Source organism: Dendrobates tinctorius, unplaced genomic scaffold (assembly GCF_039654945.1).
Source record: "Dendrobates tinctorius isolate UK_male_01 unplaced genomic scaffold, ASM3965494v1 ptg000062l, whole genome shotgun sequence".
Taxonomy (NCBI): Eukaryota; Metazoa; Chordata; class Amphibia; order Anura; family Dendrobatidae; genus Dendrobates; species Dendrobates tinctorius.
Window position 1 is genome coordinate 41295612 of NW_027361730.1, and position 26158 is coordinate 41321769.

A 26158-nucleotide genomic window follows, 5' to 3' on the forward strand; every position below is an offset into this window, starting at 1 on the left:
TAACTGATTTGCAGAAGTAGTTGTCTCTATGTTGTGGTGTTAATTGAAGCCTGTAGCAGGCATTTACTAACTATAGTTGGTGTGGATTTTGCTGTTGACATTTGTGTCATTGTTGATAAACTACAAGGTGTCCTTGCTATTCAAGGACACCCCATCGACATGTCCTGCAGAAGAGCGGAGAAGAGGGAATTGTCTGCAGAGATGAGCAGAGCATGTCCAAAGTTATCATGGCATCTAGAACAGATGGAAACAAAAAGGATGAGAAAGACTCCAATAAGAGCAAACATCATCTATAAAGGTACCTGGATGTCAAAGTTTATTTGCGCTACTTCCTGCTTCTATTCAGTATTGAGGCTCCTGTATGTAGGGTAAAAATGGCTAATAACCACTTCTACTATCTCTTCGCCCTTGTTAAGGACACTAGATCCTTCTAGGGTCAGTGTGCTGCCTAGAAAAAACCGCTGTGTGAATGAGGCCATAGTTGTCAGCCGAGCAAAAGTTTGACTAAATCTCCCAGACACTATAGACAGCTTTGCCATCATTCGGATGTCTGCTGGCTGGCCCATTTCTCTCATCCAAAGGAGCACTGACTCTGGCCAGTGAGGGCAAAATGGCAGTTTTCTTCACAGTCTCACCTCTCTTATCTGAAAGTGCAAAAAAGGAAAAATGAGCAGGGCCCACAGTGGATCCTCTGAGCACTCACATGCCTCGTGTGCACTTTCTCGGAGTGTGATGTCAGAGGTTTCGACGCAGCCAATCCTCGTTAGTATAGTGGTGAGTATCCCCGCCTGTCACGCGGGAGACCGGGGTTCGATTCCCCGACGGGGAGGTTTCTTATGTCCTTGCCACTGCTACGTGAACCTGATTGATCCGGCAATATCTTCATAAGCAGGAGCTTTTGATCTTTTATTGTTCGACTGTCACGCGTTACATATGCGTCTACCACCAAAAGTCCCTACATGTGTGCTAAATCCATCCCCCCCCCCCCTAAAAAAAAAAAAAAAGGATCGCGCTCGTACAGCTTTCCATTTTTTTCCCTGCAGGGACGTAATGCCACACCCATGGCCGGTTAGCTCAGTTGGTTAGAGCGTGGTGCTAATAACGCCAAGGTCGCGGGTTCGATCCCCGTACGGGCCAGGAGCAGCTTTTTAGAGGTCATGTTCACTAGTTTCATCCCAGGTAGATCGATGCTGAAGCTGGTTTCTTCCGATTCCGCATTTTGCTCACAGTGTTTACCGTCTCGAATCGTGTGCCTAACTGATTTGCAGAAGTAGTTGTCTCTATGTTGTGGTGTTAATTGAAGCCTGTAGCAGGCATTTACTAACTATAGTTGGTGTGGATTTTGCTGTTGACATTTGTGTCATTGTTGATAAACTACACGGTGTCCTTGCTATTCAAGGACACCCCATCGACATGTCCTGCAGAAGAGCGGAGAAGAGGGAATTGTCTGCAGAGATGAGCAGAGCATGTCCAAAGTTATCATGGCATCTAGAACAGATGGAAACAAAAAGGATGAGAAAGACTCCAATAAGAGCAAACATCATCTATAAAGGTACCTGGATGTCAAAGTTTATTTGCGCTACTTCCTGCTTCTATTCAGTATTGAGGCTCCTGTATGTAGGGTAAAAATGGCTAATAACCACTTCTACTATCTCTTCGCCCTTGTTAAGGACACTAGATCCTTCTAGGGTCAGTGTGCTGCCTAGAAAAAACCGCTGTGTGAATGAGGCCATAGTTGTCAGCCGAGCAAAAGTTTGACTAAATCTCCCAGACACTATAGACAGCTTTGCCATCATTCGGATGTCTGCTGGCTGGCCCATTTCTCTCATCCAAAGGAGCACTGACTCTGGCCAGTGAGGGCAAAATGGCAGTTTTCTTCACAGTCTCACCTCTCTTATCTGAAAGTGCAAAAAAGGAAAAATGAGCAGGGCCCACAGTGGATCCTCTGAGCACTCACATGCCTCGTGTGCACTTTCTCGGAGTGTGATGTCAGAGGTTTCGACGCAGCCAATCCTCGTTAGTATAGTGGTGAGTATCCCCGCCTGTCACGCGGGAGACCGGGGTTCGATTCCCCGACGGGGAGGTTTCTTATGTTCTTGCCACTGCTACGTGAACCTGATTGATCCGGCAATATCTTCATAAGCAGGAGCTTTTGATCTTTTATTGTTCGACTGTCACGCGTTACATATGCGTCTACCACCAAAAGTCCCTACATGTGTGCTAAATCCATCCCCCCCCCCCCCCCTAAAAAAAAAAAAAAAGGATCGCGCTCGTACAGCTTTCCATTTTTTTCCCTGCAGGGACGTAATGCCACACCCATGGCCGGTTAGCTCAGTTGGTTAGAGCGTGGTGCTAATAACGCCAAGGTCGCGGGTTCGATCCCCGTACGGGCCAGGAGCAGCTTTTTAGAGGTCATGTTCACTAGTTTCATCCCAGGTAGATCGATGCTGAAGCTGGTTTCTTCCGATTCCGCATTTTGCTCACAGTGTTTACCGTCTCGAATCGTGTGCCTAACTGATTTGCAGAAGTAGTTGTCTCTATGTTGTGGTGTTAATTGAAGCCTGTAGCAGGCATTTACTAACTATAGTTGGTGTGGATTTTGCTGTTGACATTTGTGTCATTGTTGATAAACTACACGGTGTCCTTGCTATTCAAGGACACCCCATCGACATGTCCTGCAGAAGAGCGGAGAAGAGGGAATTGTCTGCAGAGATGAGCAGAGCATGTCCAAAGTTATCATGGCATCTAGAACAGATGGAAACAAAAAGGATGAGAAAGACTCCAATAAGAGCAAACATCATCTATAAAGGTACCTGGATGTCAAAGTTTATTTGCGCTACTTCCTGCTTCTATTCAGTATTGAGGCTCCTGTATGTAGGGTAAAAATGGCTAATAACCACTTCTACTATCTCTTCGCCCTTGTTAAGGACACTAGATCCTTCTAGGGTCAGTGTGCTGCCTAGAAAAAACCGCTGTGTGAATGAGGCCATAGTTGTCAGCCGAGCAAAAGTTTGACTAAATCTCCCAGACACTATAGACAGCTTTGCCATCATTCGGATGTCTGCTGGCTGGCCCATTTCTCTCATCCAAAGGAGCACTGACTCTGGCCAGTGAGGGCAAAATGGCAGTTTTCTTCACAGTCTCACCTCTCTTATCTGAAAGTGCAAAAAAGGAAAAATGAGCAGGGCCCACAGTGGATCCTCTGAGCACTCACATGCCTCGTGTGCACTTTCTCGGAGTGTGATGTCAGAGGTTTCGACGCAGCCAATCCTCGTTAGTATAGTGGTGAGTATCCCCGCCTGTCACGCGGGAGACCGGGGTTCGATTCCCCGACGGGGAGGTTTCTTATGTCCTTGCCACTGCTACGTGAACCTGATTGATCTTCATAAGCAGGAGCTTTTGATCTTTTATTGTTCGACTGTCACGCGTTACATATGCGTCTACCACCAAAAGTCCCTACATGTGTGCTAAATCCATCCCCCCCCCCCCCCCTAAAAAAAAAAAAAAAGGATCGCGCTCGTACAGCTTTCCATTTTTTTCCCGGCAGGGACGTAATGCCACACCCATGGCCGGTTAGCTCAGTTGGTTAGAGCGTGGTGCTAATAACGCCAAGGTCGCGGGTTCGATCCCCGTACGGGCCAGGAGCAGCTTTTTAGAGGTCATGTTCACTAGTTTCATCCCAGGTAGATCGATGCTGAAGCTGGTTTCTTCCGATTCCGCATTTTGCTCACAGTGTTTACCGTCTCGAATCGTGTGCCTAACTGATTTGCAGAAGTAGTTGTCTCTATGTTGTGGTGTTAATTGAAGCCTGTAGCAGGCATTTACTAACTATAGTTGGTGTGGATTTTGCTGTTGACATTTGTGTCATTGTTGATAAACTATGGCTAATAACCACTTCTACTATCTCTTCGCCCTTGTTAAGGACACTAGATCCTTCTAGGGTCAGTGTGCTGCCTAGAAAAAACCGCTGTGTGAATGAGGCCATAGTTGTCAGCCGAGCAAAAGTTTGACTAAATCTCCCAGACACTATAGACAGCTTTGCCATCATTCGGATGTCTGCTGGCTGGCCCATTTCTCTCATCCAAAGGAGCACTGACTCTGGCCAGTGAGGGCAAAATGGCAGTTTTCTTCACAGTCTCACCTCTCTTATCTGAAAGTGCAAAAAAGGAAAAATGAGCAGGGCCCACAGAGGATCCTCTGAGCACTCACATGCCTCGTGTGCACTTTCTCGGAGTGTGATGTCAGAGGTTTCGACGCAGCCAATCCTCGTTAGTATAGTGGTGAGTATCCCCGCCTGTCACGCGGGAGACCGGGGTTCGATTCCCCGACGGGGAGGTTTCTTATGTTCTTGCCACTGCTACGTGAACCTGATTGATCCGGCAATATCTTCATAAGCAGGAGCTTTTGATCTTTTATTGTTCGACTGTCACGCGTTACATATGCGTCTACCACCAAAAGTCCCTACATGTGTGCTAAATCCATCCCCCCCCCCCCTAAAAAAAAAAAAAAAGGATCGCGCTCGTACAGCTTTCCATTTTTTTCCCTGCAGGGACGTAATGCCACACCCATGGCCGGTTAGCTCAGTTGGTTAGAGCGTGGTGCTAATAACGCCAAGGTCGCGGGTTCGATCCCCGTACGGGCCAGGAGCAGCTTTTTAGAGGTCATGTTCACTAGTTTCATCCCAGGTAGATCGATGCTGAAGCTGGTTTCTTCCGATTCCGCATTTTGCTCACAGTGTTTACCGTCTCGAATCGTGTGCCTAACTGATTTGCAGAAGTAGTTGTCTCTATGTTGTGGTGTTAATTGAAGCCTGTAGCAGGCATTTACTAACTATAGTTGGTGTGGATTTTGCTGTTGACATTTGTGTCATTGTTGATAAACTACACGGTGTCCTTGCTATTCAAGGACACCCCATCGACATGTCCTGCAGAAGAGCGGAGAAGAGGGAATTGTCTGCAGAGATGAGCAGAGCATGTCCAAAGTTATCATGGCATCTAGAACAGATGGAAACAAAAAGGATGAGAAAGACTCCAATAAGAGCAAACATCATCTATAAAGGTACCTGGATGTCAAAGTTTATTTGCGCTACTTCCTGCTTCTATTCAGTATTGAGGCTCCTGTATGTAGGGTAAAAATGGCTAATAACCACTTCTACTATCTCTTCGCCCTTGTTAAGGACACTAGATCCTTCTAGGGTCAGTGTGCTGCCTAGAAAAAACCGCTGTGTGAATGAGGCCATAGTTGTCAGCCGAGCAAAAGTTTGACTAAATCTCCCAGACACTATAGACAGCTTTGCCATCATTCGGATGTCTGCTGGCTGGCCCATTTCTCTCATCCAAAGGAGCACTGACTCTGGCCAGTGAGGGCAAAATGGCAGTTTTCTTCACAGTCTCACCTCTCTTATCTGAAAGTGCAAAAAAGGAAAAATGAGCAGGGCCCACAGTGAATCCTCTGAGCACTCACATGCCTCGTGTGCACTTTCTCGGAGTGTGATGTCAGAGGTTTCGACGCAGCCAATCCTCGTTAGTATAGTGGTGAGTATCCCCGCCTGTCACGCGGGAGACCGGGGTTCGATTCCCCGACGGGGAGGTTTCTTATGTCCTTGCCACTGCTACGTGAACCTGATTGATCCGGCAATATCTTCATAAGCAGGAGCTTTTGATCTTTTATTGTTCGACTGTCACGCGTTACATATGCGTCTACCACCAAAAGTCCCTACATGTGTGCTAAATCCATCCCCCCCCCCCCTAAAAAAAAAAAAAAAGGATCGCGCTCGTACAGCTTTCCATTTTTTTCCCTGCAGGGACGTAATGCCACACCCATGGCCGGTTAGCTCAGTTGGTTAGAGCGTGGTGCTAATAACGCCAAGGTCGCGGGTTCGATCCCCGTACGGGCCAGGAGCAGCTTTTTAGAGGTCATGTTCACTAGTTTCATCCCAGGTAGATCGATGCTGAAGCTGGTTTCTTCCGATTCCGCATTTTGCTCACAGTGTTTACCGTCTCGAATCGTGTGCCTAACTGATTTGCAGAAGTAGTTGTCTCTATGTTGTGGTGTTAATTGAAGCCTGTAGCAGGCATTTACTAACTATAGTTGGTGTGGATTTTGCTGTTGACATTTGTGTCATTGTTGATAAACTACACGGTGTCCTTGCTATTCAAGGACACCCCATCGACATGTCCTGCAGAAGAGCGGAGAAGAGGGAATTGTCTGCAGAGATGAGCAGAGCATGTCCAAAGTTATCATGGCATCTAGAACAGATGGAAACAAAAAGGATGAGAAAGACTCCAATAAGAGCAAACATCATCTATAAAGGTACCTGGATGTCAAAGTTTATTTGCGCTACTTCCTGCTTCTATTCAGTATTGAGGCTCCTGTATGTAGGGTAAAAATGGCTAATAACCACTTCTACTATCTCTTCGCCCTTGTTAAGGACACTAGATCCTTCTAGGGTCAGTGTGCTGCCTAGAAAAAAACGCTGTGTGAATGAGGCCATAGTTGTCAGCCGAGCAAAAGTTTGACTAAATCTCCCAGACACTATAGACAGCTTTGCCATCATTCGGATGTCTGCTGGCTGGCCCATTTCTCTCATCCAAAGGAGCACTGACTCTGGCCAGTGAGGGCAAAATGGCAGTTTTCTTCACAGTCTCACCTCTCTTATCTGAAAGTGCAAAAAAGGAAAAATGAGCAGGGCCCACAGTGGATCCTCTGAGCACTCACATGCCTCGTGTGCACTTTCTCGGAGTGTGATGTCAGAGGTTTCGACGCAGCCAATCCTCGTTAGTATAGTGGTGAGTATCCCCGCCTGTCACGCGGGAGACCGGGGTTCGATTCCCCGACGGGGAGGTTTCTTATGTCCTTGCCACTGCTACGTGAACCTGATTGATCCGGCAATATCTTCATAAGCAGGAGCTTTTGATCTTTTATTGTTCGACTGTCACGCGTTACATATGCGTCTACCACCAAAAGTCCCTACATGTGTGCTAAATCCATCCCCCCCCCCCCTAAAAAAAAAAAAAAAGGATCGCGCTCGTACAGCTTTCCATTTTTTTCCCTGCAGGGACGTAATGCCACACCCATGGCCGGTTAGCTCAGTTGGTTAGAGCGTGGTGCTAATAACGCCAAGGTCGCGGGTTCGATCCCCGTACGGGCCAGGAGCAGCTTTTTAGAGGTCATGTTCACTAGTTTCATCCCAGGTAGATCGATGCTGAAGCTGGTTTCTTCCGATTCCGCATTTTGCTCACAGTGTTTACCGTCTCGAATCGTGTGCCTAACTGATTTGCAGAAGTAGTTGTCTCTATGTTGTGGTGTTAATTGAAGCCTGTAGCAGGCATTTACTAACTATAGTTGGTGTGGATTTTGCTGTTGACATTTGTGTCATTGTTGATAAACTACACGGTGTCCTTGCTATTCAAGGACACCCCATCGACATGTCCTGCAGAAGAGCGGAGAAGAGGGAATTGTCTGCAGAGATGAGCAGAGCATGTCCAAAGTTATCATGGCATCTAGAACAGATGGAAACAAAAAGGATGAGAAAGACTCCAATAAGAGCAAACATCATCTATAAAGGTACCTGGATGTCAAAGTTTATTTGCGCTACTTCCTGCTTCTATTCAGTATTGAGGCTCCTGTATGTAGGGTAAAAATGGCTAATAACCACTTCTACTATCTCTTCGCCCTTGTTAAGGACACTAGATCCTTCTAGGGTCAGTGTGCTGCCTAGAAAAAACCGCTGTGTGAATGAGGCCATAGTTGTCAGCCGAGCAAAAGTTTGACTAAATCTCCCAGACACTATAGACAGCTTTGCCATCATTCGGATGTCTGCTGGCTGGCCCATTTCTCTCATCCAAAGGAGCACTGACTCTGGCCAGTGAGGGCAAAATGGCAGTTTTCTTCACAGTCTCACCTCTCTTATCTGAAAGTGCAAAAAAGGAAAAATGAGCAGGGCCCACAGTGGATCCTCTGAGCACTCACATGCCTCGTGTGCACTTTCTCGGAGTGTGATGTCAGAGGTTTCGACGCAGCCAATCCTCGTTAGTATAGTGGTGAGTATCCCCGCCTGTCACGCGGGAGACCGGGGTTCGATTCCCCGACGGGGAGGTTTCTTATGTTCTTGCCACTGCTACGTGAACCTGATTGATCCGGCAATATCTTCATAAGCAGGAGCTTTTGATCTTTTATTGTTCGACTGTCACGCGTTACATATGCGTCTACCACCAAAAGTCCCTACATGTGTGCTAAATCCATCCCCCCCCCCCCCCCCTAAAAAAAAAAAAAAAGGATCGCGCTCGTACAGCTTTCCATTTTTTTCCCGGCAGGGACGTAATGCCACACCCATGGCCGGTTAGCTCAGTTGGTTAGAGCGTGGTGCTAATAACGCCAAGGTCGCGGGTTCTATCCCCGTACGGGCCAGGAGCAGCTTTTTAGAGGTCATGTTCACTAGTTTCATCCCAGGTAGATCGATGCTGAAGCTGGTTTCTTCCGATTCCGCATTTTGCTCACAGTGTTTACCGTCTCGAATCGTGTGCCTAACTGATTTGCAGAAGTAGTTGTCTCTATGTTGTGGTGTTAATTGAAGCCTGTAGCAGGCATTTACTAACTATAGTTGGTGTGGATTTTGCTGTTGACATTTGTGTCATTGTTGATAAACTACACGGTGTCCTTGCTATTCAAGGACACCCCATCGACATGTCCTGCAGAAGAGCGGAGAAGAGGGAATTGTCTGCAGAGATGAGCAGAGCATGTCCAAAGTTATCATGGCATCTAGAACAGATGGAAACAAAAAGGATGAGAAAGACTCCAATAAGAGCAAACATCATCTATAAAGGTACCTGGATGTCAAAGTTTATTTGCGCTACTTCCTGCTTCTATTCAGTATTGAGGCTCCTGTATGTAGGGTAAAAATGGCTAATAACCACTTCTACTATCTCTTCGCCCTTGTTAAGGACACTAGATCCTTCTAGGGTCAGTGTGCTGCCTAGAAAAAACCGCTGTGTGAATGAGGCCATAGTTGTCAGCCGAGCAAAAGTTTGACTAAATCTCCCAGACACTATAGACAGCTTTGCCATCATTCGGATGTCTGCTGGCTGGCCCATTTCTCTCATCCAAAGGAGCACTGACTCTGGCCAGTGAGGGCAAAATGGCAGTTTTCTTCACAGTCTCACCTCTCTTATCTGAAAGTGCAAAAAAGGAAAAATGAGCAGGGCCCACAGTGGATCCTCTGAGCACTCACATGCCTCGTGTGCACTTTCTCGGAGTGTGATGTCAGAGGTTTCGACGCAGCCAATCCTCGTTAGTATAGTGGTGAGTATCCCCGCCTGTCACGCGGGAGACCGGGGTTCGATTCCCCGACGGGGAGGTTTCTTATGTTCTTGCCACTGCTACGTGAACCTGATTGATCCGGCAATATCTTCATAAGCAGGAGCTTTTGATCTTTTATTGTTCGACTGTCACGCGTTACATATGCGTCTACCACCAAAAGTCCCTACATGTGTGCTAAATCCATCCCCCCCCCCCCCCCTAAAAAAAAAAAAAAAGGATCGCGCTCGTACAGCTTTCCATTTTTTTCCCGGCAGGGACGTAATGCCACACCCATGGCCGGTTAGCTCAGTTGGTTAGAGCGTGGTGCTAATAACGCCAAGGTCGCGGGTTCGATCCCCGTACGGGCCAGGAGCAGCTTTTTAGAGGTCATGTTCACTAGTTTCATCCCAGGTAGATCGATGCTGAAGCTGGTTTCTTCCGATTCCGCATTTTGCTCACAGTGTTTACCGTCTCGAATCGTGTGCCTAACTGATTTGCAGAAGTAGTTGTCTCTATGTTGTGGTGTTAATTGAAGCCTGTAGCAGGCATTTACTAACTATAGTTGGTGTGGATTTTGCTGTTGACATTTGTGTCATTGTTGATAAACTACACGGTGTCCTTGCTATTCAAGGACACCCCATCGACATGTCCTGCAGAAGAGCGGAGAAGAGGGAATTGTCTGCAGAGATGAGCAGAGCATGTCCAAAGTTATCATGGCATCTAGAACAGATGGAAACAAAAAGGATGAGAAAGACTCCAATAAGAGCAAACATCATCTATAAAGGTACCTGGATGTCAAAGTTTATTTGCGCTACTTCCTGCTTCTATTCAGTATTGAGGCTCCTGTATGTAGGGTAAAAATGGCTAATAACCACTTCTACTATCTCTTCGCCCTTGTTAAGGACACTAGATCCTTCTAGGGTCAGTGTGCTGCCTAGAAAAAACCGCTGTGTGAATGAGGCCATAGTTGTCAGCCGAGCAAAAGTTTGACTAAATCTCCCAGACACTATAGACAGCTTTGCCATCATTCGGATGTCTGCTGGCTGGCCCATTTCTCTCATCCAAAGGAGCACTGACTCTGGCCAGTGAGGGCAAAATGGCAGTTTTCTTCACAGTCTCACCTCTCTTATCTGAAAGTGCAAAAAAGGAAAAATGAGCAGGGCCCACAGTGGATCCTCTGAGCACTCACATGCCTCGTGTGCACTTTCTCGGAGTGTGATGTCAGAGGTTTTGACGCAGCCAATCCTCGTTAGTATAGTGGTGAGTATCCCCGCCTGTCACGCGGGAGACCGGGGTTCGATTCCCCGACGGGGAGGTTTCTTATGTTCTTGCCACTGCTACGTGAACCTGATTGATCCGGCAATATCTTCATAAGCAGGAGCTTTTGATCTTTTATTGTTCGACTGTCACGCGTTACATATGCGTCTACCACCAAAAGTCCCTACATGTGTGCTAAATCCATCCCCCCCCCCCCCCCCCTAAAAAAAAAAAAAAAGGATCGCGCTCGTACAGCTTTCCATTTTTTTCCCGGCAGGGACGTAATGCCACACCCATGGCCGGTTAGCTCAGTTGGTTAGAGCGTGGTGCTAATAACGCCAAGGTCGCGGGTTCGATCCCCGTACGGGCCAGGAGCAGCTTTTTAGAGGTCATGTTCACTAGTTTCATCCCAGGTAGATCGATGCTGAAGCTGGTTTCTTCCGATTCCGCATTTTGCTCACAGTGTTTACCGTCTCGAATCGTGTGCCTAACTGATTTGCAGAAGTAGTTGTCTCTATGTTGTGGTGTTAATTGAAGCCTGTAGCAGGCATTTACTAACTATAGTTGGTGTGGATTTTGCTGTTGACATTTGTGTCATTGTTGATAAACTACAAGGTGTCCTTGCTATTCAAGGACACCCCATCGACATGTCCTGCAGAAGAGCGGAGAAGAGGGAATTGTCTGCAGAGATGAGCAGAGCATGTCCAAAGTTATCATGGCATCTAGAACAGATGGAAACAAAAAGGATGAGAAAGACTCCAATAAGAGCAAACATCATCTATAAAGGTACCTGGATGTCAAAGTTTATTTGCGCTACTTCCTGCTTCTATTCAGTATTGAGGCTCCTGTATGTAGGGTAAAAATGGCTAATAACCACTTCTACTATCTCTTCGCCCTTGTTAAGGACACTAGATCCTTCTAGGGTCAGTGTGCTGCCTAGAAAAAACCGCTGTGTGAATGAGGCCATAGTTGTCAGCCGAGCAAAAGTTTGACTAAATCTCCCAGACACTATAGACAGCTTTGCCATCATTCGGATGTCTGCTGGCTGGCCCATTTCTCTCATCCAAAGGAGCACTGACTCTGGCCAGTGAGGGCAAAATGGCAGTTTTCTTCACAGTCTCACCTCTCTTATCTGAAAGTGCAAAAAAGGAAAAATGAGCAGGGCCCACAGTGGATCCTCTGAGCACTCACATGCCTCGTGTGCACTTTCTCGGAGTGTGATGTCAGAGGTTTCGACGCAGCCAATCCTCGTTAGTATAGTGGTGAGTATCCCCGCCTGTCACGCGGGAGACCGGGGTTCGATTCCCCGACGGGGAGGTTTCTTATGTTCTTGCCACTGCTACGTGAACCTGATTGATCCGGCAATATCTTCATAAGCAGGAGCTTTTGATCTTTTATTGTTCGACTGTCACGCGTTACATATGCGTCTACCACCAAAAGTCCCTACATGTGTGCTAAATCCATCCCCCCCCCCCCCCTAAAAAAAAAAAAAAAGGATCGCGCTCGTACAGCTTTCCATTTTTTTCCCGGCAGGGACGTAATGCCACACCCATGGCCGGTTAGCTCAGTTGGTTAGAGCGTGGTGCTAATAACGCCAAGGTCGCGGGTTCGATCCCCGTACGGGCCAGGAGCAGCTTTTTAGAGGTCATGTTCACTAGTTTCATCCCAGGTAGATCGATGCTGAAGCTGGTTTCTTCCGATTCCGCATTTTGCTCACAGTGTTTACCGTCTCGAATCGTGTGCCTAACTGATTTGCAGAAGTAGTTGTCTCTATGTTGTGGTGTTAATTGAAGCCTGTAGCAGGCATTTACTAACTATAGTTGGTGTGGATTTTGCTGTTGACATTTGTGTCATTGTTGATAAACTACACGGTGTCCTTGCTATTCAAGGACACCCCATCGACATGTCCTGCAGAAGAGCGGAGAAGAGGGAATTGTCTGCAGAGATGAGCAGAGCATGTCCAAAGTTATCATGGCATCTAGAACAGATGGAAACAAAAAGGATGAGAAAGACTCCAATAAGAGCAAACATCATCTATAAAGGTACCTGGATGTCAAAGTTTATTTGCGCTACTTCCTGCTTCTATTCAGTATTGAGGCTCCTGTATGTAGGGTAAAAATGGCTAATAACCACTTCTACTATCTCTTCGCCCTTGTTAAGGACACTAGATCCTTCTAGGGTCAGTGTGCTGCCTAGAAAAAACCGCTGTGTGAATGAGGCCATAGTTGTCAGCCGAGCAAAAGTTTGACTAAATCTCCCAGACACTATAGACAGCTTTGCCATCATTCGGATGTCTGCTGGCTGGCCCATTTCTCTCATCCAAAGGAGCACTGACTCTGGCCAGTGAGGGCAAAATGGCAGTTTTCTTCACAGTCTCACCTCTCTTATCTGAAAGTGCAAAAAAGGAAAAATGAGCAGGGCCCACAGTGGATCCTCTGAGCACTCACATGCCTCGTGTGCACTTTCTCGGAGTGTGATGTCAGAGGTTTCGACGCAGCCAATCCTCGTTAGTATAGTGGTGAGTATCCCCGCCTGTCACGCGGGAGACCGGGGTTCGATTCCCCGACGGGGAGGTTTCTTATGTCCTTGCCACTGCTACGTGAACCTGATTGATCCGGCAATATCTTCATAAGCAGGAGCTTTTGATCTTTTATTGTTCGACTGTCACGCGTTACATATGCGTCTACCACCAAAAGTCCCTACATGTGTGCTAAATCCATCCCCCCCCCCCCTAAAAAAAAAAAAAAAGGATCGCGCTCGTACAGCTTTCCATTTTTTTCCCTGCAGGGACGTAATGCCACACCCATGGCCGGTTAGCTCAGTTGGTTAGAGCGTGGTGCTAATAACGCCAAGGTCGCGGGTTCGATCCCCGTACGGGCCAGGAGCAGCTTTTTAGAGGTCATGTTCACTAGTTTCATCCCAGGTAGATCGATGCTGAAGCTGGTTTCTTCCGATTCCGCATTTTGCTCACAGTGTTTACCGTCTCGAATCGTGTGCCTAACTGATTTGCAGAAGTAGTTGTCTCTATGTTGTGGTGTTAATTGAAGCCTGTAGCAGGCATTTACTAACTATAGTTGGTGTGGATTTTGCTGTTGACATTTGTGTCATTGTTGATAAACTACACGGTGTCCTTGCTATTCAAGGACACCCCATCGACATGTCCTGCAGAAGAGCGGAGAAGAGGGAATTGTCTGCAGAGATGAGCAGAGCATGTCCAAAGTTATCATGGCATCTAGAACAGATGGAAACAAAAAGGATGAGAAAGACTCCAATAAGAGCAAACATCATCTATAAAGGTACCTGGATGTCAAAGTTTATTTGCGCTACTTCCTGCTTCTATTCAGTATTGAGGCTCCTGTATGTAGGGTAAAAATGGCTAATAACCACTTCTACTATCTCTTCGCCCTTGTTAAGGACACTAGATCCTTCTAGGGTCAGTGTGCTGCCTAGAAAAAACCGCTGTGTGAATGAGGCCATAGTTGTCAGCCGAGCAAAAGTTTGACTAAATCTCCCAGACACTATAGACAGCTTTGCCATCATTCGGATGTCTGCTGGCTGGCCCATTTCTCTCATCCAAAGGAGCACTGACTCTGGCCAGTGAGGGCAAAATGGCAGTTTTCTTCACAGTCTCACCTCTCTTATCTGAAAGTGCAAAAAAGGAAAAATGAGCAGGGCCCACAGTGGATCCTCTGAGCACTCACATGCCTCGTGTGCACTTTCTCGGAGTGTGATGTCAGAGGTTTCGACGCAGCCAATCCTCGTTAGTATAGTGGTGAGTATCCCCGCCTGTCATGCGGGAGACCGGGGTTCGATTCCCCGACGGGGAGGTTTCTTATGTTCTTGCCACTGCTACGTGAACCTGATTGATCCGGCAATATCTTCATAAGCAGGAGCTTTTGATCTTTTATTGTTCGACTGTCACGCGTTACATATGCGTCTACCACCAAAAGTCCCTACATGTGTGCTAAATCCATCCCCCCCCCCCCCCTAAAAAAAAAAAAAAAGGATCGCGCTCGTACAGCTTTCCATTTTTTTCCCGGCAGGGACGTAATGCCACACCCATGGCCGGTTAGCTCAGTTGGTTAGAGCGTGGTGCTAATAACGCCAAGGTCGCGGGTTCGATCCCCGTACGGGCCAGGAGCAGCTTTTTAGAGGTCATGTTCACTAGTTTCATCCCAGGTAGATCGATGCTGAAGCTGGTTTCTTCCGATTCCGCATTTTGCTCACAGTGTTTACCGTCTCGAATCGTGTGCCTAACTGATTTGCAGAAGTAGTTGTCTCTATGTTGTGGTGTTAATTGAAGCCTGTAGCAGGCATTTACTAACTATAGTTGGTGTGGATTTTGCTGTTGACATTTGTGTCATTGTTGATAAACTACACGGTGTCCTTGCTATTCAAGGACACCCCATCGACATGTCCTGCAGAAGAGCGGAGAAGAGGGAATTGTCTGCAGAGATGAGCAGAGCATGTCCAAAGTTATCATGGCATCTAGAACAGATGGAAACAAAAAGGATGAGAAAGACTCCAATAAGAGCAAACATCATCTATAAAGGTACCTGGATGTCAAAGTTTATTTGCGCTACTTCCTGCTTCTATTCAGTATTGAGGCTCCTGTATGTAGGGTAAAAATGGCTAATAACCACTTCTACTATCTCTTCGCCCTTGTTAAGGACACTAGATCCTTCTAGGGTCAGTGTGCTGCCTAGAAAAAACCGCTGTGTGAATGAGGCCATAGTTGTCAGCCGAGCAAAAGTTTGACTAAATCTCCCAGACACTATAGACAGCTTTGCCATCATTCGGATGTCTGCTGGCTGGCCCATTTCTCTCATCCAAAGGAGCACTGACTCTGGCCAGTGAGGGCAAAATGGCAGTTTTCTTCACAGTCTCACCTCTCTTATCTGAAAGTGCAAAAAAGGAAAAATGAGCAGGGCCCACAGTGGATCCTCTGAGCACTCACATGCCTCGTGTGCACTTTCTCGGAGTGTGATGTCAGAGGCTTCGACGCAGCCAATCCTCGTTAGTATAGTGGTGAGTATCCCCGCCTGTCACGCGGGAGACCGGGGTTCGATTCCCCGACGGGGAGGTTTCTTATGTCCTTGCCACTGCTACGTGAACCTGATTGATCCGGCAATATCTTCATAAGCAGGAGCTTTTGATCTTTTATTGTTCGACTGTCACGCGTTACATATGCGTCTACCACCAAAAGTCCCTACATGTGTGCTAAATCCATCCCCCCCCCCCCTAAAAAAAAAAAAAAAGGATCGCGCTCGTACAGCTTTCCATTTTTTTCCCTGCAGGGACGTAATGCCACACCCATGGCCGGTTAGCTCAGTTGGTTAGAGCGTGGTGCTAATAACGCCAAGGTCGCGGGTTCGATCCCCGTACGGGCCAGGAGCAGCTTTTTAGAGGTCATGTTCACTAGTTTCATCCCAGGTAGATCGATGCTGAAGCTGGTTTCTTCCGATTCCGCATTTTGCTCACAGTGTTTACCGTCTCGAATCGTGTGCCTAACTGATTTGCAGAAGTAGTTGTCTCTATGTTGTGGTGTTAATTGAAGCCTGTAGCAGGCATTTACTAACTATAGTTGGTGTGGATTTTGCTGTTGACATTTGTGTCATTGTTGATAAACTACACGGTGTCCTTGCTATTCAAGGACACCCCATCGACATGTCCTGCAGAAGAGCGGAGAAGAGGGAATTGTCTGCAGAGATGAGCAGAGCATGTCCAAAGTTATCATGGCATCTAGAACAGATGGAAACAAAAAGGATGAGAAAGACTCCAATAAGAGCAAACATCATCTATAAAGGTACCTGGATGTCAAAGTTTATTTGCGCTACTTCCTGCTTCTATTCAGTATTGAGGCTCCTGTATGTAGGGTAAAAATGGCTAATAACCACTTCTACTATCTCTTCGCCCTTGTTAAGGACACTAGATCCTTCTAGGGTCAGTGTGCTGCCTAGAAAAAACCGCTGTGTGAATGAGGCCATAGTTGTCAACCGAGCAAAAGTTTGACTAAATCTCCCAGACACTATAGACAGCTTTGCCATCATTCGGATGTCTGCTGGCTGGCCCATTTCTCTCATCCAAAGGAGCACTGACTCTGGCCAGTGAGGGCAAAATGGCAGTTTTCTTCACAGTCTCACCTCTCTTATCTGAAAGTGCAAAAAAGGAAAAATGAGCAGGGCCCACAGTGGATCCTCTGAGCACTCACATGCCTCGTGTGCACTTTCTCGGAGTGTGATGTCAGATGTTTCGACGCAGCCAATCCTCGTTAGTATAGTGGTGAGTATCCCCGCCTGTCACGCGGGAGACCGGGGTTCGATTCCCCGACGGGGAGGTTTCTTATGTTCTTGCCACTGCTACGTGAACCTGATTGATCCGGCAATATCTTCATAAGCAGGAGCTTTTGATCTTTTATTGTTCGACTGTCACGCGTTACATATGCGTCTACCACCAAAAGTCCCTACATGTGTGCTAAATCCATCCCCCCCCCCCCCCCTAAAAAAAAAAAAAAAGGATCGCGCTCGTACAGCTTTCCATTTTTTTCCCGGCAGGGACGTAATGCCACACCCATGGCCGGTTAGCTCAGTTGGTTAGAGCGTGGTGCTAATAACGCCAAGGTCGCGGGTTCGATCCCCGTACGGGCCAGGAGCAGCTTTTTAGAGGTCATGTTCACTAGTTTCATCCCAGGTAGATCGATGCTGAAGCTGGTTTCTTCCGATTCCGCATTTTGCTCACAGTGTTTACCGTCTCGAATCGTGTGCCTAACTGATTTGCAGAAGTAGTTGTCTCTATGTTGTGGTGTTAATTGAAGCCTGTAGCAGGCATTTACTAACTATAGTTGGTGTGGATTTTGCTGTTGACATTTGTGTCATTGTTGATAAACTACACGGTGTCCTTGCTATTCAAGGACACCCCATCGACATGTCCTGCAGAAGAGCGGAGAAGAGGGAATTGTCTGCAGAGATGAGCAGAGCATGTCCAAAGTTATCATGGCATCTAGAACAGATGGAAACAAAAAGGATGAGAAAGACTCCAATAAGAGCAAACATCATCTATAAAGGTACCTGGATGTCAAAGTTTATTTGCGCTACTTCCTGCTTCTATTCAGTATTGAGGCTCCTGTATGTAGGGTAAAAATGGCTAATAACCACTTCTACTATCTCTTCGCCCTTGTTAAGGACACTAGATCCTTCTAGGGTCAGTGTGCTGCCTAGAAAAAACCGCTGTGTGAATGAGGCCATAGTTGTCAGCCGAGCAAAAGTTTGACTAAATCTCCCAGACACTATAGACAGCTTTGCCATCATTCGGATGTCTGCTGGCTGGCCCATTTCTCTCATCCAAAGGAGCACTGACTCTGGCCAGTGAGGGCAAAATGGCAGTTTTCTTCACAGTCTCACCTCTCTTATCTGAAAGTGCAAAAAAGGAAAAATGAGCAGGGCCCACAGTGGATCCTCTGAGCACTCACATGCCTCGTGTGCACTTTCTCGGAGTGTGATGTCAGAGGTTTCGACGCAGCCAATCCTCGTTAGTATAGTGGTGAGTATCCCCGCCTGTCACGCGGGAGACCGGGGTTCGATTCCCCGACGGGGAGGTTTCTTATGTCCTTGCCACTGCTACGTGAACCTGATTGATCCGGCAATATCTTCATAAGCAGGAGCTTTTGATCTTTTATTGTTCGACTGTCACGCGTTACATATGCGTCTACCACCAAAAGTCCCTACATGTGTGCTAAATCCATCCCCCCCCCCCCTAAAAAAAAAAAAAAAAGGATCGCGCTCGTACAGCTTTCCATTTTTTTCCCGGCAGGGACGTAATGCCACACCCATGGCCGGTTAGCTCAGTTGGTTAGAGCGTGGTGCTAATAACGCCAAGGTCGCGGGTTCGATCCCCGTACGGGCCAGGAGCAGCTTTTTAGAGGTCATGTTCACTAGTTTCATCCCAGGTAGATCGATGCTGAAGCTGGTTTCTTCCGATTCCGCATTTTGCTCACAGTGTTTACCGTCTCGAATCGTGTGCCTAACTGATTTGCAGAAGTAGTTGTCTCTATGTTGTGGTGTTAATTGAAGCCTGTAGCAGGCATTTACTAACTATAGTTGGTGTGGATTTTGCTGTTGACATTTGTGTCATTGTTGATAAACTACACGGTGTCCTTGCTATTCAAGGACACCCCATCGACATGTCCTGCAGAAGAGCGGAGAAGAGGGAATTGTCTGCAGAGATGAGCAGAGCATGTCCAAAGTTATCATGGCATCTAGAACAGATGGAAACAAAAAGGATGAGAAAGACTCCAATAAGAGCAAACATCATCTATAAAGGTACCTGGATGTCAAAGTTTATTTGCGCTACTTCCTGCTTCTATTCAGTATTGAGGCTCCTGTATGTAGGGTAAAAATGGCTAATAACCACTTCTACTATCTCTTCGCCCTTGTTAAGGACACTAGATCCTTCTAGGGTCAGTGTGCTGCCTAGAAAAAACCGCTGTGTGAATGAGGCCATAGTTGTCAGCCGAGCAAAAGTTTGACTAAATCTCCCAGACACTATAGACAGCTTTGCCATCATTCGGATGTCTGCTGGCTGGCCCATTTCTCTCATCCAAAGGAGCACTGACTCTGGCCAGTGAGGGCAAAATGGCAGTTTTCTTCACAGTCTCACCTCTCTTATCTGAAAGTGCAAAAAAGGAAAAATGAGCAGGGCCCACAGTGGATCCTCTGAGCACTCACATGCCTCGTGTGCACTTTCTCGGAGTGTGATGTCAGAGGGTTCGACGCAGCCAATCCTCGTTAGTATAGTGGTGAGTATCCCCGCCTGTCACGCGGGAGACCGGGGTTCGATTCCCCGACGGGGAGGTTTCTTATGTCCTTGCCACTGCTACGTGAACCTGATTGATCCGGCAATATCTTCATAAGCAGGAGCTTTTGATCTTTTATTGTTCGACTGTCACGCGTTACATATGCGTCTACCACCAAAAGTCCCTACATGTGTGCTAAATCCATCCCCCCCCCCCCTAAAAAAAAAAAAAAAGGATCGCGCTCGTACAGCTTTCCATTTTTTTCCCTGCAGGGACGTAATGCCACACCCATGGCCGGTTAGCTCAGTTGGTTAGAGCGTGGTGCTAATAACGCCAAGGTCGCGGGTTCGATCCCCGTACGGGCCAGGAGCAGCTTTTTAGAGGTCATGTTCACTAGTTTCATCCCAGGTAGATCGATGCTGAAGCTGGTTTCTTCCGATTCCGCATTTTGCTCACAGTGTTTACCGTCTCGAATCGTGTGCCTAACTGATTTGCAGAAGTAGTTGTCTCTATGTTGTGGTGTTAATTGAAGCCTGTAGCAGGCATTTACTAACTATAGTTGGTGTGGATTTTGCTGTTGACATTTGTGTCATTGTTGATAAACTACACGGTGTCCTTGCTATTCAAGGACACCCCATCGACATGTCCTGCAGAAGAGCGGAGAAGAGGGAATTGTCTGCAGAGATGAGCAGAGCATGTCCAAAGTTATCATGGCATCTAGAACAGATGGAAACAAAAAGGATGAGAAAGACTCCAATAAGAGCAAACATCATCTATAAAGGTACCTGGATGTCAAAGTTTATTTGCGCTACTTCCTGCTTCTATTCAGTATTGAGGCTCCTGTATGTAGGGTAAAAATGGCTAATAACCACTTCTACTATCTCTTCGCCCTTGTTAAGGACACTAGATCCTTCTAGGGTCAGTGTGCTGCCTAGAAAAAACCGCTGTGTGAATGAGGCCATAGTTGTCAGCCGAGCAAAAGTTTGACTAAATCTCCCAGACACTATAGACAGCTTTGCCATCATTCGGATGTCTGCTGGCTGGCCCATTTCTCTCATCCAAAGGAGCACTGACTCTGGCCAGTGAGGGCAAAATGGCAGTTTTCTTCACAGTCTCACCTCTCTTATCTGAAAGTGCAAAAAAGGAAAAATGAGCAGGGCCCACAGTGGATCCTCTGAGCACTCACATGCCTCGTGTGCACTTTCTCGGAGTGTGATGTCAGAGGTTTCGACGCAGCCAATCCTCGTTAGTATAGTGGTGAGTATCCCCGCCTGTCACGCGGGAGACCGGGGTTCGATTCCCCGACGGGGAGGTTTCTTATGTTCTTGCCACTGCTACGTGAACCTGATTGATCCGGCAATATCTTCATAAGCAGGAGCTTTTGATCTTTTATTGTTCGACTGTCACGCGTTACATATGCGTCTACCACCAAAAGTCCCTACATGTGTGCTAAATCCATCCCCCCCCCCCCCCCTAAAAAAAAAAAAAAAGGATCGCGCTCGTACAGCTTTCCATTTTTTTCCCGGCAGGGACGTAATGCCACACCCATGGCCGGTTAGCTCAGTTGGTTAGAGCGTGGTGCTAATAACGCCAAGGTCGCGGGTTCGATCCCCGTACGGGCCAGGAGCAGCTTTTTAGAGGTCATGTTCACTAGTTTCATCCCAGGTAGATCGATGCTGAAGCTGGTTTCTTCCGATTCCGCATTTTGCTCACAGTGTTTACCGTCTCGAATCGTGTGCCTAACTGATTTGCAGAAGTAGTTGTCTCTATGTTGTGGTGTTAATTGAAGCCTGTAGCAGGCATTTACTAACTATAGTTGGTGTGGATTTTGCTGTTGACATTTGTGTCATTGTTGATAAACTACACGGTGTCCTTGCTATTCAAGGACACCCCATCGACATGTCCTGCAGAAGAGCGGAGAAGAGGGAATTGTCTGCAGAGATGAGCAGAGCATGTCCAAAGTTATCATGGCATCTAGAACAGATGGAAACAAAAAGGATGAGAAAGACTCCAATAAGAGCAAACATCATCTATAAAGGTACCTGGATGTCAAAGTTTATTTGCGCTACTTCCTGCTTCTATTCAGTATTGAGGCTCCTGTATGTAGGGTAAAAATGGCTAATAACCACTTCTACTATCTCTTCGCCCTTGTTAAGGACACTAGATCCTTCTAGGGTCAGTGTGCTGCCTAGAAAAAACCGCTGTGTGAATGAGGCCATAGTTGTCAGCCGAGCAAAAGTTTGACTAAATCTCCCAGACACTATAGACAGCTTTGCCATCATTCGGATGTCTGCTGGCTGGCCCATTTCTCTCATCCAAAGGAGCACTGACTCTGGCCAGTGAGGGCAAAATGGCAGTTTTCTTCACAGTCTCACCTCTCTTATCTGAAAGTGCAAAAAAGGAAAAATGAGCAGGGCCCACAGTGGATCCTCTGAGCACTCACATGCCTCGTGTGCACTTTCTCGGAGTGTGATGTCAGAGGTTTCGACGCAGCCAATCCTCGTTAGTATAGTGGTGAGTATCCCCGCCTGTCACGCGGGAGACCGGGGTTCGATTCCCCGACGGGGAGGTTTCTTATGTTCTTGCCACTGCTACGTGAACCTGATTGATCCGGCAATATCTTCATAAGCAGGAGCTTTTGATCTTTTATTGTTCGACTGTCACGCGTTACATATGCGTCTACCACCAAAAGTCCCTACATGTGTGCTAAATCCATCCCCCCCCCCCCCCCCTAAAAAAAAAAAAAAAAGGATCGCGCTCGTACAGCTTTCCATTTTTTTCCCGGCAGGGACGTAATGCCACACCCATGGCCGGTTAGCTCAGTTGGTTAGAGCGTGGTGCTAATAACGCCAAGGTCGCGGGTTCGATCCCCGTACGGGCCAGGAGCAGCTTTTTAGAGGTCATGTTCACTAGTTTCATCCCAGGTAGATCGATGCTGAAGCTGGTTTCTTCCGATTCCGCATTTTGCTCACAGTGTTTACCGTCTCGAATCGTGTGCCTAACTGATTTGCAGAAGTAGTTGTCTCTATGTTGTGGTGTTAATTGAAGCCTGTAGCAGGCATTTACTAACTATAGTTGGTGTGGATTTTGCTGTTGACATTTGTGTCATTGTTGATAAACTACACGGTGTCCTTGCTATTCAAGGACACCCCATCGACATGTCCTGCAGAAGAGCGGAGAAGAGGGAATTGTCTGCAGAGATGAGCAGAGCATGTCCAAAGTTATCATGGCATCTAGAACAGATGGAAACAAAAAGGATGAGAAAGACTCCAATAAGAGCAAACATCATCTATAAAGGTACCTGGATGTCAAAGTTTATTTGCGCTACTTCCTGCTTCTATTCAGTATTGAGGCTCCTGTATGTAGGGTAAAAATGGCTAATAACCACTTCTACTATCTCTTCGCCCTTGTTAAGGACACTAGATCCTTCTAGGGTCAGTGTGCTGCCTAGAAAAAACCGCTGTGTGAATGAGGCCATAGTTGTCAGCCGAGCAAAAGTTTGACTAAATCTCCCAGACACTATAGACAGCTTTGCCATCATTCGGATGTCTGCTGGCTGGCCCATTTCTCTCATCCAAAGGAGCACTGACTCTGGCCAGTGAGGGCAAAATGGCAGTTTTCTTCACAGTCTCACCTCTCTTATCTGAAAGTGCAAAAAAGGAAAAATGAGCAGGGCCCACAGTGGATCCTCTGAGCACTCACATGCCTCGTGTGCACTTTCTCGGAGTGTGATGTCAGAGGTTTCGACGCAGCCAATCCTCGTTAGTATAGTGGTGAGTATCCCCGCCTGTCACGCGGGAGACCGGGGTTCGATTCCCCGACGGGGAGGTTTCTTATGTTCTTGCCACTGCTACGTGAACCTGATTGATCCGGCAATATCTTCATAAGCAGGAGCTTTTGATCTTTTATTGTTCGACTGTCACGCGTTACATATGCGTCTACCACCAAAAGTCCCTACATGTGTGCTAAATCCATCCCCCCCCCCCCCCCTAAAAAAAAAAAAAAAGGATCGCGCTCGTACAGCTTTCCATTTTTTTCCCGGCAGGGACGTAATGCCACACCCATGGCCGGTTAGCTCAGTTGGTTAGAGCGTGGTGCTAATAACGCCAAGGTCGTGGGTTCGATCCCCGTACGGGCCAGGAGCAGCTTTTTAGAGGTCATGTTCACTAGTTTCATCCCAGGTAGATCGATGCTGAAGCTGGTTTCTTCCGATTCCGCATTTTGCTCACAGTGTTTACCGTCTCGAATCGTGTGCCTAACTGATTTGCAGAAGTAGTTGTCTCTATGTTGTGGTGTTAATTGAAGCCTGTAGCAGGCATTTACTAACTATAGTTGGTGTGGATTTTGCTGTTGACATTTGTGTCATTGTTGATAAACTACACGGTGTCCTTGCTATTCAAGGACACCCCATCGACATGTCCTGCAGAAGAGCGGAGAAGAGGGAATTGTCTGCAGAGATGAGCAGAGCATGTCCAAAGTTATCATGGCATCTAGAACAGATGGAAACAAAAAGGATGAGAAAGACTCCAATAAGAGCAAACATCATCTATAAAGGTACCTGGATGTCAAAGTTTATTTGCGCTACTTCCTGCTTCTATTCAGTATTGAGGCTCCTGTATGTAGGGTAAAAATGGCTAATAACCACTTCTACTATCTCTTCGCCCTTGTTAAGGACACTAGATCCTTCTAGGGTCAGTGTGCTGCCTAGAAAAAACCGCTGTGTGAATGAGGCCATAGTTGTCAGCCGAGCAAAAGTTTGACTAAATCTCCCAGACACTATAGACAGCTTTGCCATCATTCGGATGTCTGCTGGCTGGCCCATTTCTCTCATCCAAAGGAGCACTGACTCTGGCCAGTGAGGGCAAAATGGCAGTTTTCTTCACAGTCTCACCTCTCTTATCTGAAAGTGCAAAAAAGGAAAAATGAGCAGGGCCCACAGTGGATCCTCTGAGCACTCACATGCCTCGTGTGCACTTTCTCGGAGTGTGATGTCAGAGGTTTCGACGCAGCCAATCCTCGTTAGTATAGTGGTGAGTATCCCCGCCTGTCACGCGGGAGACCGGGGTTCGATTCCCCGACGGGGAGGTTTCTTATGTTCTTGCCACTGCTACGTGAACCTGATTGATCCGGCAATATCTTCATAAGCAGGAGCTTTTGATCTTTTATTGTTCGACTGTCACGCGTTACATATGCGTCTACCACCAAAAGTCCCTACATGTGTGCTAAATCCATCCCCCCCCCCCCCTAAAAAAAAAAAAAAAAGGATCGCGCTCGTACAGCTTTCCATTTTTTTCCCGGCAGGGACGTAATGCCACACCCATGGCCGGTTAGCTCAGTTGGTTAGAGCGTGGTGCTAATAACGCCAAGGTCGCGGGTTCGATCCCCGTACGGGCCAGGAGCAGCTTTTTAGAGGTCATGTTCACTAGTTTCATCCCAGGTAGATCGATGCTGAAGCTGGTTTCTTCCGATTCCGCATTTTGCTCACAGTGTTTACCGTCTCGAATCGTGTGCCTAACTGATTTGCAGAAGTAGTTGTCTCTATGTTGTGGTGTTAATTGAAGCCTGTAGCAGGCATTTACTAACTATAGTTGGTGTGGATTTTGCTGTTGACATTTGTGTCATTGTTGATAAACTACAAGGTGTCCTTGCTATTCAAGGACACCCCATCGACATGTCCTGCAGAAGAGCGGAGAAGAGGGAATTGTCTGCAGAGATGAGCAGAGCATGTCCAAAGTTATCATGGCATCTAGAACAGATGGAAACAAAAAGGATGAGAAAGACTCCAATAAGAGCAAACATCATCTATAAAGGTACCTGGATGTCAAAGTTTATTTGCGCTACTTCCTGCTTCTATTCAGTATTGAGGCTCCTGTATGTAGGGTAAAAATGGCTAATAACCACTTCTACTATCTCTTCGCCCTTGTTAAGGACACTAGATCCTTCTAGGGTCAGTGTGCTGCCTAGAAAAAACCGCTGTGTGAATGAGGCCATAGTTGTCAGCCGAGCAAAAGTTTGACTAAATCTCCCAGACACTATAGACAGCTTTGCCATCATTCGGATGTCTGCTGGCTGGCCCATTTCTCTCATCCAAAGGAGCACTGACTCTGGCCAGTGAGGGCAAAATGGCAGTTTTCTTCACAGTCTCACCTCTCTTATCTGAAAGTGCAAAAAAGGAAAAATGAGCAGGGCCCACAGTGGATCCTCTGAGCACTCACATGCCTCGTGTGCACTTTCTCGGAGTGTGATGTCAGAGGTTTCGACGCAGCCAATCCTCGTTAGTATAGTGGTGAGTATCCCCGCCTGTCACGCGGGAGACCGGGGTTCGATTCCCCGACGGGGAGGTTTCTTATGTCCTTGCCACTGCTACGTGAACCTGATTGATCCGGCAATATCTTCATAAGCAGGAGCTTTTGATCTTTTATTGTTCGACTGTCACGCGTTACATATGCGTCTACCACCAAAAGTCCCTACATGTGTGCTAAATCCATCCCCCCCCCCCCTAAAAAAAAAAAAAAAGGATCGCGCTCGTACAGCTTTCCATTTTTTTCCCTGCAGGGACGTAATGCCACACCCATGGCCGGTTAGCTCAGTTGGTTAGAGCGTGGTGCTAATAACGCCAAGGTCGCGGGTTCGATCCCCGTACGGGCCAGGAGCAGCTTTTTAGAGGTCATGTTCACTAGTTTCATCCCAGGTAGATCGATGCTGAAGCTGGTTTCTTCCGATTCCGCATTTTGCTCACAGTGTTTACCGTCTCGAATCGTGTGCCTAACTGATTTGCAGAAGTAGTTGTCTCTATGTTGTGGTGTTAATTGA

The 26158-nt window shown here is 47.1% G+C and overlaps 42 non-coding genes across 42 annotated transcripts; all 42 read left to right on the forward strand.

Annotated features, from left to right (window-relative positions):
- The first annotated feature begins 757 nt into the window (after positions 1-757).
- TRNAD-GUC (transfer RNA aspartic acid (anticodon GUC)) lies at positions 758-829 on the forward strand. Its single transcript has one exon. It is a non-coding gene; the product is annotated as a tRNA-Asp (tRNA).
- Positions 830-1063: 234 nt separating this feature from the next.
- On the forward strand, positions 1064-1137 carry TRNAI-AAU (transfer RNA isoleucine (anticodon AAU)). Its single transcript has one exon. It is a non-coding gene; the product is annotated as a tRNA-Ile (tRNA).
- An 874-nt stretch (positions 1138-2011) lies between these two features.
- On the forward strand, positions 2012-2083 carry TRNAD-GUC (transfer RNA aspartic acid (anticodon GUC)). Its single transcript has one exon. It is a non-coding gene; the product is annotated as a tRNA-Asp (tRNA).
- A 237-nt stretch (positions 2084-2320) lies between these two features.
- On the forward strand, positions 2321-2394 carry TRNAI-AAU (transfer RNA isoleucine (anticodon AAU)). The gene has a single exon. It is a non-coding gene; the product is annotated as a tRNA-Ile (tRNA).
- Positions 2395-3268: 874 nt separating this feature from the next.
- TRNAD-GUC (transfer RNA aspartic acid (anticodon GUC)) lies at positions 3269-3340 on the forward strand. Its single transcript has one exon. It is a non-coding gene; the product is annotated as a tRNA-Asp (tRNA).
- A 227-nt stretch (positions 3341-3567) lies between these two features.
- On the forward strand, positions 3568-3641 carry TRNAI-AAU (transfer RNA isoleucine (anticodon AAU)). Its single transcript has one exon. It is a non-coding gene; the product is annotated as a tRNA-Ile (tRNA).
- Positions 3642-4263: 622 nt separating this feature from the next.
- Positions 4264-4335, forward strand: TRNAD-GUC (transfer RNA aspartic acid (anticodon GUC)). The gene has a single exon. It is a non-coding gene; the product is annotated as a tRNA-Asp (tRNA).
- A 234-nt stretch (positions 4336-4569) lies between these two features.
- Positions 4570-4643, forward strand: TRNAI-AAU (transfer RNA isoleucine (anticodon AAU)). The gene has a single exon. It is a non-coding gene; the product is annotated as a tRNA-Ile (tRNA).
- Positions 4644-5517: 874 nt separating this feature from the next.
- On the forward strand, positions 5518-5589 carry TRNAD-GUC (transfer RNA aspartic acid (anticodon GUC)). The gene has a single exon. It is a non-coding gene; the product is annotated as a tRNA-Asp (tRNA).
- A 234-nt stretch (positions 5590-5823) lies between these two features.
- TRNAI-AAU (transfer RNA isoleucine (anticodon AAU)) lies at positions 5824-5897 on the forward strand. Its single transcript has one exon. It is a non-coding gene; the product is annotated as a tRNA-Ile (tRNA).
- Positions 5898-6771: 874 nt separating this feature from the next.
- Positions 6772-6843, forward strand: TRNAD-GUC (transfer RNA aspartic acid (anticodon GUC)). The gene has a single exon. It is a non-coding gene; the product is annotated as a tRNA-Asp (tRNA).
- Positions 6844-7077: 234 nt separating this feature from the next.
- On the forward strand, positions 7078-7151 carry TRNAI-AAU (transfer RNA isoleucine (anticodon AAU)). Its single transcript has one exon. It is a non-coding gene; the product is annotated as a tRNA-Ile (tRNA).
- Positions 7152-8025: 874 nt separating this feature from the next.
- TRNAD-GUC (transfer RNA aspartic acid (anticodon GUC)) lies at positions 8026-8097 on the forward strand. Its single transcript has one exon. It is a non-coding gene; the product is annotated as a tRNA-Asp (tRNA).
- A 238-nt stretch (positions 8098-8335) lies between these two features.
- Positions 8336-8409, forward strand: TRNAI-AAU (transfer RNA isoleucine (anticodon AAU)). The gene has a single exon. It is a non-coding gene; the product is annotated as a tRNA-Ile (tRNA).
- Positions 8410-9283: 874 nt separating this feature from the next.
- TRNAD-GUC (transfer RNA aspartic acid (anticodon GUC)) lies at positions 9284-9355 on the forward strand. Its single transcript has one exon. It is a non-coding gene; the product is annotated as a tRNA-Asp (tRNA).
- A 237-nt stretch (positions 9356-9592) lies between these two features.
- TRNAI-AAU (transfer RNA isoleucine (anticodon AAU)) lies at positions 9593-9666 on the forward strand. Its single transcript has one exon. It is a non-coding gene; the product is annotated as a tRNA-Ile (tRNA).
- Positions 9667-10540: 874 nt separating this feature from the next.
- On the forward strand, positions 10541-10612 carry TRNAD-GUC (transfer RNA aspartic acid (anticodon GUC)). The gene has a single exon. It is a non-coding gene; the product is annotated as a tRNA-Asp (tRNA).
- A 239-nt stretch (positions 10613-10851) lies between these two features.
- Positions 10852-10925, forward strand: TRNAI-AAU (transfer RNA isoleucine (anticodon AAU)). The gene has a single exon. It is a non-coding gene; the product is annotated as a tRNA-Ile (tRNA).
- Positions 10926-11799: 874 nt separating this feature from the next.
- TRNAD-GUC (transfer RNA aspartic acid (anticodon GUC)) lies at positions 11800-11871 on the forward strand. Its single transcript has one exon. It is a non-coding gene; the product is annotated as a tRNA-Asp (tRNA).
- Positions 11872-12107: 236 nt separating this feature from the next.
- TRNAI-AAU (transfer RNA isoleucine (anticodon AAU)) lies at positions 12108-12181 on the forward strand. The gene has a single exon. It is a non-coding gene; the product is annotated as a tRNA-Ile (tRNA).
- An 874-nt stretch (positions 12182-13055) lies between these two features.
- Positions 13056-13127, forward strand: TRNAD-GUC (transfer RNA aspartic acid (anticodon GUC)). The gene has a single exon. It is a non-coding gene; the product is annotated as a tRNA-Asp (tRNA).
- A 234-nt stretch (positions 13128-13361) lies between these two features.
- On the forward strand, positions 13362-13435 carry TRNAI-AAU (transfer RNA isoleucine (anticodon AAU)). The gene has a single exon. It is a non-coding gene; the product is annotated as a tRNA-Ile (tRNA).
- Positions 13436-14309: 874 nt separating this feature from the next.
- On the forward strand, positions 14310-14381 carry TRNAD-GUC (transfer RNA aspartic acid (anticodon GUC)). Its single transcript has one exon. It is a non-coding gene; the product is annotated as a tRNA-Asp (tRNA).
- A 236-nt stretch (positions 14382-14617) lies between these two features.
- TRNAI-AAU (transfer RNA isoleucine (anticodon AAU)) lies at positions 14618-14691 on the forward strand. The gene has a single exon. It is a non-coding gene; the product is annotated as a tRNA-Ile (tRNA).
- Positions 14692-15565: 874 nt separating this feature from the next.
- On the forward strand, positions 15566-15637 carry TRNAD-GUC (transfer RNA aspartic acid (anticodon GUC)). The gene has a single exon. It is a non-coding gene; the product is annotated as a tRNA-Asp (tRNA).
- Positions 15638-15871: 234 nt separating this feature from the next.
- Positions 15872-15945, forward strand: TRNAI-AAU (transfer RNA isoleucine (anticodon AAU)). Its single transcript has one exon. It is a non-coding gene; the product is annotated as a tRNA-Ile (tRNA).
- Positions 15946-16819: 874 nt separating this feature from the next.
- On the forward strand, positions 16820-16891 carry TRNAD-GUC (transfer RNA aspartic acid (anticodon GUC)). The gene has a single exon. It is a non-coding gene; the product is annotated as a tRNA-Asp (tRNA).
- Positions 16892-17128: 237 nt separating this feature from the next.
- TRNAI-AAU (transfer RNA isoleucine (anticodon AAU)) lies at positions 17129-17202 on the forward strand. The gene has a single exon. It is a non-coding gene; the product is annotated as a tRNA-Ile (tRNA).
- Positions 17203-18076: 874 nt separating this feature from the next.
- Positions 18077-18148, forward strand: TRNAD-GUC (transfer RNA aspartic acid (anticodon GUC)). Its single transcript has one exon. It is a non-coding gene; the product is annotated as a tRNA-Asp (tRNA).
- Positions 18149-18383: 235 nt separating this feature from the next.
- TRNAI-AAU (transfer RNA isoleucine (anticodon AAU)) lies at positions 18384-18457 on the forward strand. Its single transcript has one exon. It is a non-coding gene; the product is annotated as a tRNA-Ile (tRNA).
- An 874-nt stretch (positions 18458-19331) lies between these two features.
- Positions 19332-19403, forward strand: TRNAD-GUC (transfer RNA aspartic acid (anticodon GUC)). Its single transcript has one exon. It is a non-coding gene; the product is annotated as a tRNA-Asp (tRNA).
- A 234-nt stretch (positions 19404-19637) lies between these two features.
- Positions 19638-19711, forward strand: TRNAI-AAU (transfer RNA isoleucine (anticodon AAU)). The gene has a single exon. It is a non-coding gene; the product is annotated as a tRNA-Ile (tRNA).
- Positions 19712-20585: 874 nt separating this feature from the next.
- TRNAD-GUC (transfer RNA aspartic acid (anticodon GUC)) lies at positions 20586-20657 on the forward strand. The gene has a single exon. It is a non-coding gene; the product is annotated as a tRNA-Asp (tRNA).
- A 237-nt stretch (positions 20658-20894) lies between these two features.
- Positions 20895-20968, forward strand: TRNAI-AAU (transfer RNA isoleucine (anticodon AAU)). Its single transcript has one exon. It is a non-coding gene; the product is annotated as a tRNA-Ile (tRNA).
- An 874-nt stretch (positions 20969-21842) lies between these two features.
- Positions 21843-21914, forward strand: TRNAD-GUC (transfer RNA aspartic acid (anticodon GUC)). The gene has a single exon. It is a non-coding gene; the product is annotated as a tRNA-Asp (tRNA).
- Positions 21915-22153: 239 nt separating this feature from the next.
- TRNAI-AAU (transfer RNA isoleucine (anticodon AAU)) lies at positions 22154-22227 on the forward strand. The gene has a single exon. It is a non-coding gene; the product is annotated as a tRNA-Ile (tRNA).
- Positions 22228-23101: 874 nt separating this feature from the next.
- On the forward strand, positions 23102-23173 carry TRNAD-GUC (transfer RNA aspartic acid (anticodon GUC)). Its single transcript has one exon. It is a non-coding gene; the product is annotated as a tRNA-Asp (tRNA).
- Positions 23174-23410: 237 nt separating this feature from the next.
- On the forward strand, positions 23411-23484 carry TRNAI-AAU (transfer RNA isoleucine (anticodon AAU)). Its single transcript has one exon. It is a non-coding gene; the product is annotated as a tRNA-Ile (tRNA).
- Positions 23485-24358: 874 nt separating this feature from the next.
- TRNAD-GUC (transfer RNA aspartic acid (anticodon GUC)) lies at positions 24359-24430 on the forward strand. Its single transcript has one exon. It is a non-coding gene; the product is annotated as a tRNA-Asp (tRNA).
- A 236-nt stretch (positions 24431-24666) lies between these two features.
- TRNAI-AAU (transfer RNA isoleucine (anticodon AAU)) lies at positions 24667-24740 on the forward strand. The gene has a single exon. It is a non-coding gene; the product is annotated as a tRNA-Ile (tRNA).
- An 874-nt stretch (positions 24741-25614) lies between these two features.
- Positions 25615-25686, forward strand: TRNAD-GUC (transfer RNA aspartic acid (anticodon GUC)). Its single transcript has one exon. It is a non-coding gene; the product is annotated as a tRNA-Asp (tRNA).
- A 234-nt stretch (positions 25687-25920) lies between these two features.
- On the forward strand, positions 25921-25994 carry TRNAI-AAU (transfer RNA isoleucine (anticodon AAU)). Its single transcript has one exon. It is a non-coding gene; the product is annotated as a tRNA-Ile (tRNA).
- The last annotated feature ends 164 nt before the right edge of the window (positions 25995-26158 follow it).